Source organism: Corvus hawaiiensis, chromosome 3, assembly GCF_020740725.1.
Source record: "Corvus hawaiiensis isolate bCorHaw1 chromosome 3, bCorHaw1.pri.cur, whole genome shotgun sequence".
NCBI lineage: Eukaryota > Metazoa > Chordata > Aves > Passeriformes > Corvidae > Corvus > Corvus hawaiiensis.
The window spans coordinates 47687177-47696894 of NC_063215.1; the positions used below are offsets into that span (position 1 = coordinate 47687177).

A 9718-nucleotide genomic window follows, 5' to 3' on the forward strand; every position below is an offset into this window, starting at 1 on the left:
GCCGTCGAAACTTAGGAGTCCCCGCCCCGAGCGGGGCCGGCCGGGGAGGAGCCGGGATGCCCCTGTCCCGGCCCGGCGGGGGCTGCGGGACGTAGCGGTGCTCGGCCGCAGGCGGCCCGAGGGGTGCTCCGCGCCTCGGCGGGGGCAGTGCCCGGTACGAACGTGGGGCCGGCTGTGTAGCCACAGGTGCGTGTCAGCGGGCCTGAGAGAGGACTCAACACCCCGTCCTAACTATCGTATCAGCCCGTCTCTACAGCATGGAAGTGTACTAACTTGTTAATGTACGGAGTAGTTCACATTATACACTGTGACACCACGAAGTAGTGAAAGTTTACTGGAGACTTGCGGATTGTTCATGTTGAAGTCAAACAAAAGGACAGCCTGGCCCTGGAAATAAGGGCTTTGTTTCTTGTAAGGTTAGAGCTGCCTGTGGAGGATAAAGTATTTTGGACAGCCAAGATAACACCAGCATCCTAGCTCCTCTGACACATCTTTGAAAACCCTCCCCAGTATTGTCTGGCAGTACAGATAAGTAACTCTAGCAAGGTTGACTCCGGGGACATCTGGATCAATAGATAAGCAGCAAAGATGCTGCAAAAATAGACCTGCTTTGGAAATTTTTACTATGATTACTAACCAGTGATGTGGCTGTTAGTGACCAGTTAAATCATGCTGGACCTGAACATTTGAAGGGTGTGAGAAGCCTGTGTGAAACATCAGTTGTGGTGCCCTAATTTGGCTGCAACACCTTGTGCTTATGAGTGACTCTTTTAAGTCTGTACTTTGCCTCCTAGTCTCTCTCCTGGGTAGGCACACAATCCTGCCGCTTTTCATGACACATCCTTGGTTTCACGTGTGAAGGGATGGATCTGCACGAGCTGAGAGGCAGTGCAGGGGACAGGCGTCCTGCTCATCTCAGTGGGAGCACACGAGGCCCCGCATTTGTTTTGCAATGGGGACACACTGTGAAGAACTATAAAGTGCCCAGTTGGGCTTTGGTCCTAATCCACAACACCAACCCATGGCTAAGGCATGAGCAGGGAGAGGTGGTTGGCAGGATTTTCTGAAGCAGGAGCGCAGGTGGTGAGCAGGGTCAATGACAGGAGGCAAGCTCTGTGGGAACAGGGACAGGGGTGATGGTAACTAATTTGCAGCTCAGTGAGTAATAAATACGTTCCCAGATGGGATATGCAGGACATGGATGCATGACTACTCCCTGTTTCTTTGCCAACTAGGGAAGAGGGGGTGTGACCCTTGTCTCCTGTGAGCAGTACTGTGCTTCCAGCATCCCTGTCTCATCTGCTGGCAAGGGAGAGACTTGCTGCACCAAGCTCCTTCTGGTGTCCTCTCCTCAGCAGCAGGCTGCACTACTTCTCTCTGACCTCTCCTGTCTCTTCACAGCCTGGAGCAGAGCCAGAGCTGGCTGCTGCTGGGGGGGCAGGTCAGAGAGGGGCACTGGCAGAAGTGGAGCATGCCAGCAGCACAATGGAAGCAGGATGGAAGTGCTGCATGTAGGAAGATAAGGGAGGGAGCAATTATCTGTCTGGAGAAGTGGGATTTCAGTGTGGCTCTAAGCACAGATGCACTGGCAGGTGAGGTGCATGATTCCAGCCATTTGAACATGGCTGTTCTCTTTTTTTTTAGGTAAACTGTCCTGAATTAGGTTAACGCAATTCCATGGTTGTTTTAAAACACCCTAAATGTATACTCCTCTCAGAAGAGTGTGTCAGTCCTACCTGCCATTCCTGTAGCAGCAGGGTGGCTCCTTTCTCATAAAATAAGTCAAACTAGGGCCTGACAGAGATGAAAAGTAACTCAAAAAACCACTATCTGGAGCAGTTTCCTAATAGACCTGGGCACCTTTGTTGGTACCATCCTATTTTTTGATCAGCTTAGAGACAACATGGGACAGCCTCAGGTGTTTGCCATGGGGAAGCGAGTTGGCTCTGGAAGTGGATCTTTCTGACAACCACACACTTTTCATGTTTCCACCCCACCTTGGTGGCTCATGAATGGATCAGACAAGCCTTGGTGCTTGTGTAATGAAGGAACATGAGGGCAAAGGGAGAGTGTAACTGCACCAATCACGACTGACAGCAACTTAAGAGACAGGTACCTGGCTCCATCCACGAGCATCACCTGGAGTTCATCTGCAGAAGGTCACTTGGGCTGCCACGGGGCTGCCTGTGCATCACTTTGCTCCTCTGTGTGAAATGGCAACTTTCATATGGAGGACAGAAGTAATGCTGCTGCTCAGGGAAGAGAGGTTTTAGACATACATCAAAAACATTAAATGCAGGGGTATTATTTCACAAAATTCTTAGCACAAATGTTGTTTTAAGCTCTCAGCACCTAGGCAATAAATAATGGTATGTGAAGGTCTTATTAAAATATAAGTTTGTGTGTGTATGGTTATGGAAAAAATCTTGAAGACAGGTTGACTCCAAAAGTATAAAGCGCAGAAATACATTTTAAAATTCTCTCTTGAAGTTTAATCCTTGAGAAATCAAAGCTTTCCTAAAAGCTTGAACAATGCATACTCAGATAAAAGAGGTCTACCTGAGCAGAATAGAAACCACAAGGTCTTTCTTGGTTTTAGCATCAGAGGTTCATTTGTTGTTCTTCTCTTAGTGTGTAGTTCCAGCAAAAAGCTCAAATACTTGAATCCAGCCACTCTTCTTGTCATCGTTGAGCTGTAAGTGCTGACCTTGTACAAAATATTCCCTTCCTTAGAAAGCTGATAAGCCCCAATTTGTGGGCATGCCAGGAGTGGTCCTGATAAAGAACAGTTCACTAATTTAACTCAGTGTTTTCCTTTTGTGTTTTAACAAACAATTGAATTTCTCTTGCTTCCTCCCCACCCCCTACCCTGCAATTTCTTATGAATGTAAATCTGCCTGTTAAAAACACAACAGAGGATTTCTAAAGATAGAGAATAAGAGAACAGTGATAGAGAATGATCTCAGGGAATCTCAGGGACAATGAGAAATCTTACCAGGATTAGCATGAGAATCAGTGAGAATTAAGATAGTCCCTTAAACAGTCTCACTTCTCCATTTTTACAAGTGTATTATAAATCAATTCCCCCCCCCCGGAACTGGCTGCAAAGATATGTGTGTGAGCAAAGCCTGTTGAGAAGAAGAGCAAATTGAAATTGTAGCGCAATGCATGAAGCTCCAGTCCACATGGATGATGAGCCTTTTTGAGGTGATTGCTGGGAAATACAGCTTCTGCAAAGTTTCACATCTTTCACAAAACATGCTCGCTCTTTGAATCAGGCAGCAAATAACCTCCCTTCCTTGCTCTCCTAAAGCAAGATGGATGGTGTTAGAGGAACATCCATCAAGCTGGATCTAGCTGAGCACAAACTGCCACCATGAAATGCAAGGAGTAACTGGAACAGTGACTCTGAATGTGAGCATGCAATTTCTACTGAGAACAGTGAGCTTCGTGCCCTGATAACCAAAATCAGACATCGGTCTTATGGCATCTACTTTTTATATTGGTGCCACAGAGCTACAGCTCCCTTAGTTTCTCCAGGAAAAGTCTATAAACTGTTAAAACTCCTCTCTCATTTACAAATTTGTCTGTAGTAAGAGCACAGTGCTAAACCTCTAGAATGAAATTTCATTGCTTCAGTGCTATCTTTGCTGCTTACAAATTACCTCTTGCCTGGGATATTGCTGGTAGTGAAATCTCTCCTTTGCAGCAGTTATTTAATGTTTCTCTCTCTTATGGCCATTTTCAGTTCAAACACCTTGCCTACCCCATTCATCTTCTGCCTCCACCCACTGTCAGGGCTTCTGTTTATCTTCTGGTTATTTAAAATGTCTGCCCCAATCCCTGTACAAAATTAAACCCCAGGCAGGAAAAACGCCACTAGGATTCCCTAGGATTCTCCAAGGGCTGTTAATACAAGTCAGACATTCCTCCTATAAAATGAGTAAATGAATAAGAATGCTCTTTTTGACTGTGCTCTGGATTTGTATGAGCCACTTGCCAAAATCTACAGGACAGAGCAAAGGAAGAGTTTTTTCCCCTCTCTTTCCTCTTACACTCCTGATTAATGCTTTGAAAATTGGAGTGACGTTTTTCTGTGCACTTGAAAACAGAGATGTTTTGTGTAGAAACTTTCACAAGGTCATTTTAAAAGTGGCTGCAGAAGAGAAGCATGGTGTGTCCTTACCACAGAAGATGTGTGTGCCTCAGATCCCGAGTCTGCAGCAGTCAGAGCTTTGGTCCAGGCCTGGTTTATTGCCTTGCACATTTATGTGTGAAAGCTCTGCCACAGCCCTGAGGAACATGGAATTAAAAGTTTGTAGCTCCCTGGGTGACTTCTTGGTGATAGCTTTTGTGCAAGCCTGGTTTCAGTTCTGTTTCCTAAAATTGCAGCTCAAAATCCTGGAAGTATTTCTTTATGCACCAAAGTGACAGACCTCCATGGAGCCTGCACACAGCTCTGCCAGGTAGGTACAGCCCTTACTCCTTCCCATGCCTTAAATTCCACTGAAAACTATTAAAGAATCTCTTTGTGTTATCTTTTAAATGTTAGCAACAGAGAAGTAAATTTGCCGTATTGGTCTATTACCCACTTACAGCTGCTGAGAATTTCGTGTCTGAACAGCTGTCAAGGCAAAAGCTCAGCTGTGTGAATCATTAAAACTGCTTCTCAGCTCGCCACTGGTAAGTTTGAAGATAACAACTAAAAAATATATGTTCATGCAGTCTCCCATTAGCTCTCCTCAAGCTCGTGGGCCATTTAGGCAGCTTTACACAAGATTGATCTTGCTGTTCAGCAGCACAGCACGAGGCATGGGCAGAAGCTGTCTTTTCCCTCCAGCTACAGAGGGAATCAAACACCACAGCCTTGCCGCATGCTCCAAATTTGATGAAAGAGACAGCTGATAATTATTGGCCTGGAGAGGGGATTATAGCTCAAGGTTTACCTCTGAGTCACGCTCCTGTATGTTTGCACTCACACATACCTGTACCTGTGCGCACACATTCACTGCAGGAAGGAGAAGAAGAATGAGACGGCCCTCCAGGAGAAGATGCTCTGCAGCTCTCTCCTACCCTTGGGCCTTAACTTTATTTATTTAACCCTAAGCCTTGTGGTATCTACAAATACAACTATTGCCTCCAGAAGCTGTGTTTCACTCCTGGAGTGGAATAACAGTGCTTTTACAGTCTGCCTTTTACTAAATTGTCCAATCATTCTGAACAAGCAAAATTCTGCCTGCTTTTTAAAAAAAAAGGGCTGGAAATTTTATTGAAGAGATATTAGTATAAAAATTGAAAATGTATTGCCATTGTAAAAAAAAGACATTCCAGTTTACAGGAATTAAGTAGTGATGGCTCACATGCAGTTCACATACTGTTGCACAAAGATATTTGTGATATCAGTTCATCATCTGTATTTCCCCTGTATCTATACTGTAACCCCAGGCAGACGCCCATCTTTGCTTAAAAATTACCCTGGATTTCTTTTAAAAATCCTATTTTCTGTAGATTTTAAAGATTACCTTAGTGTTATTCTGGCTTCAGCTCTCTGCCTTTTTTTGGTTGAAATAAATTTTACTTACATTTTTACACTTCTAAGCTCAAGAATGAATATCTTTCATTAAAAAATGTAATTTGGCATAGGGATTAATCTATAATTGTCAGAATTTGACAAAACACTGCAAGTGGAGTAGGAATGATGGCTTTAAGAAATTATATAAGCCTTTTTATTACATGTTTTTAATGGGCTTACGTAGAACAGTACAAATGCCAAAGTACTTATATAGGGGATGACAATGGCTCTGGAACAATCGAGCAGATGTCACTGAGAGACACCTTCCTTCATCTGCAAGCATTCAGGGAAAAGGGGTCTCCAAGGGGGGATAAGGTGCAAGCCAAAGCACTGGGGCTGATAGGGAGAAGAACAGGAGCAAAATGTTTCACGTAGAGGATTCACAAACAAATTAAGACCCACAATTAATGTACTGTGCATTTCTTCTGTGGTCTGTCTTTCAATGTTGTTTGATATACTAGCGTGCGTCTGTACAATTTATGCATCATTAAAGGCGATAGGAAACAATAAAAGCTGGGAGTGGCTGGCAGCATCCTTGAGACCTGATGGGTGAAAAACAGCTTTCCTAGGACAGGAGGCTTTCCAAACTGTTCTGGAGTATGCAGGCCAATTTAATAATATGTAACCACCTTTAATAGAGGTCTCATCCATGTGTCTGAAAAGCATCTCATTTTTTCAGGACACTAAATTCAGTCTTTATCTGAAACAAAAAGGTTGGTTTTTTAAACAATTACCATGTGGTCAGCCAATCCTCTCCACTGTCTGGTTGCATTTTAAAGTCTTAGTTACAATCATAACAAGGAGGAGAGAAATGGTCTGCCCTCAGCAGAAAAGATACCACAGCTCCCCTGCAGCTGAGCAGCCTGTCTAGGAGCAGACGGTGAGGATAAAACTCAGTGTTCTTCCCGCAGGCTCTTTTCCAAGCAGTTTGCCCTCAATGTCATGCGGAGCAGCATCAATGATGCAGAGACACCAGTACTGATCCGAAGTGGGATAACCTCCTTAGCCAAGAGTTTGTATGTAGGTTAGGTGCTACCACAGGGCTCATCCTTTTGGCATGTGCCTCCCTGCAGCATGTCTGCCTCCATCCTCAGCTGGGGATGTGGGAAGCAAAGGCCAGTCGGATGTTTCGAAGATGCACTGGGAAGGACAGAGCGGGTTTGTGACAATGCAGGCGCCTCTACCGGCATCGCTTCCGGCGAGGAACACTCGGCCGGGCTAATGCTTGTGGCTGTGCCCCAGCTCCTGGCTTGCTCACAGGCTCCTTGTTAGGAGGAGATCCCTTCACCAGAATGTATTGAATTTCCTCGGGAACAAGGTCATTTCTTTGTACTCTGTCAGGAGACGAAGTACATGTTTCTGAAAGCATAAGGGCTTTTTTGCAGAGCTTGCTTTGTGCCTGCTTCTCTCCTGTTGGCAAGGCTGGAGGCAGAGCCAGCAGCTACAGAGGAAAGCCTGCTCTGCCATCTCCCCATGGTCCAGTCAGCACAGAGTGGGGAGGAGCGTCTCAGAGGACACTTACCTCCCCTGCAAGGCAAAGGTGAAGCTGTGGCTTCTCCTGAGCAGTAGCTGGGTCAATGCCAGAAGCCAGGCAAACAAAAGAAGCTTGCAGGTGGAGCCCAGGGCACCAACACCTGCAGGAGGACACCCCAACACTGGGACATGCAGAGCAGCAGCTAAAAGAGGCAAATTTTCCCCTTAACTTCTCACTCCTCCCTCAGACTTAACGCAAAGGAAAGAAGATGATCACTGATGTATAATGACGAGAGCCTTTAGGAATCCAGGGCTTTTTACTCAATCTTTGTGCTGAAGTGCTCCATCTTACACTACAAAGGCAAACAGCAACAAGATTGCTCTCAGCAACCCAGACAAGAACATTTTAGTGCATAATTATGGATGAGATGCAAAAGGACGAAAAAGAGGGAAAACATCTGTTCACACAGAGTTTATTGCCGTTCACTTAAGAGGCCCATTAAATGCCAGAAAAAGCTTCTGTTTGAGGCAATTATCCTGCTGAAAATCTCTATGTCAATTCGTCCTATGATTATTCCTGGAGTGCTGACACTGTGCAGATACACTCACCACAGAGAAAAAGGGTGCCCAGCCAGGCTTACAGAGGAATTTTCAGAAGCAGGGTAGCCAGCACTTCTCAGGGTCTTTACCTCTGTAGAGATGTGGGTTGTTTATTGGAGTCTTTCCCTGGAGTTCAGCTGCCTCAGCTCCTTTATTTCAAAAATATCCTTTGAGCTTTTTCATTGGAAGTGCACCTAAAAGTGGGATTGCTCTTCTTGTAGTCACAGAAATATGGGATGTGAGAAGCTCAAATCCAGTTCTTCAAATGCTCAAAGGAGGGAGACCAGCTGTCCCACCGACCAAGAAATCATTTGGCTCACAAGGCTGCAAGGTCTGTTCAGAGGAGAGGCTTCATCTCCTTGAAGCCCAACCATGCACTTGTTTGGCAAGGAGGAAAGCAAGTGTGAGTGTGTTGGTTCATCCCTCCCCCGCTCCTGTTCAGGCCTTTCCACAAGATCTTGGTGGGGAAGCATCTCTTGATCATACTGGGAACTCTTGGAAAGCTAAGGTGGGTGGCAGTACTGACCGTACCAGGAACTCCTGCTGCCTCACGTAGGTGGGAGATGACAGAGGGAATAATCAGTCATCCCCTGACAGCCTTGGAATGTTCCTTATCTGAAATGTAGCTCAAGTGGGACAGTACCATCCTCACTGGAATTTCAAAAATTCCAGTAACAACTAACCCAGATTGCAGCTAGGATGAAAATATATCAAGGGCTTAAGACAACCATCTCACAGCCCTAAAAACGTGGTCCTAAGAGAGACCCTTTGAGCTCTTCTGGACTGCAGTGGGCTGCATCAGTATTTCCCTCTCTCTGGGATGCCTCTCAGAGTGCCCAAACTCTCAAGTATGCGAAATTCAGAGAAGCGTCACCTGGCAACAGAACCTGGACTGATATCCCACTCCTCGAGCCTCAATACCCCACCTCGCCCCCATTAAGAAATGCCAAAAAGGCATTAGACATGTTTCACTGATTCTTGAGGGGAATGTTTTAATACATATACCTGTGTACTTATACTTTACATATCCATGCCTGTGTGTGTATTACCTTTGTACATTTGCATACACATATCTGCGTGTGTGCCTTGACTTGGACACCCAATAGCAAATATAGTATACGTGTTATTATCTTGAATCCATAACTGTTATCACTGTTTAGAGTTGATCCTTGGTTAATCTAATATTTAAGTGCTTCTAGATCCTTTAGACATAAACAATTGACCACGTCTGAGCCTAAGATCGGATCCAGCCATATGTGGGAACCTTTCTGAGAAGCAGTTTGGAAAGCAAGGGAGTCCACTCTGAATCTCAAGACCCACCAGAGAGTCTCCCTTAATCTTTCCTTCCTTACCCCTTTCTACATCCCTGGCCTCCATATAAATCACTCTAAATTGATGCTAATTTGGTTTTCCTCTATATATATTATCCATGCAGTAGGTATTAGAGTAAGCCTTGTCATCGAACTTTGCCTCACTTTTGCAAATGCATATTAAAGTTTGTTTTCACTAATACATTTGATGGTGATTCTTTAAGCAACCTAAATCATTCATTTGTGTGACAGCGAGGGTCCCTCCATGGCTCTGGTGTGTTCCCTCAGGGAAGGGTTGCTTTTCAGAGCTTCACTTTAGCCAAAATTATGACTGAAGGTTCACACATAGGTGCTTCCGAAACACCGACAGCCGGCTCAGTTGCTTAACTCTCTGATGACACAGAAAATAAACAAACCTCCCCTCCTCTGTTTGGCTCACAAATTGAAGGAAAGGCTGATGTAAGGCTTAGATATCAGCTGGTTGACCGGGATTTTGGAGAAGGTGAATCAAAAGGCAGGAGATACGACAATGGTGGGAGCACAGCATGTGATGCACATGGTACATGCCTCTTACTGTCTGGAAAATATATTGTCCTCGTGGTAGGTAATGGACATTAACAGGAACAGAGCAAAGTGATGTGGGGCAGTACTCCCCTAGTGCTGGCTGCTCTCAGTGGTGTGAGACAGTCTCAAAGGATGAAAGCAAAACAAAGGAAATATATTCCCTTGAAACTGCTTTTACTTTTGGAAATACCATTCAGAA

At 45.0% G+C, this 9718-nt stretch overlaps 1 long non-coding RNA gene across 1 annotated transcript; it reads left to right on the plus strand.

Moving 5' to 3' along the window:
• Nucleotides 1-4264: 4264 nt before the first annotated feature.
• On the plus strand, nucleotides 4265-9110 carry LOC125323566. Its single transcript, XR_007202560.1, has 3 exons — nucleotides 4265-4466; nucleotides 4599-4683; nucleotides 7867-9110. It is a non-coding gene; the product is annotated as an uncharacterized LOC125323566 (long non-coding RNA).
• Nucleotides 9111-9718: the final 608 nt, after the last annotated feature.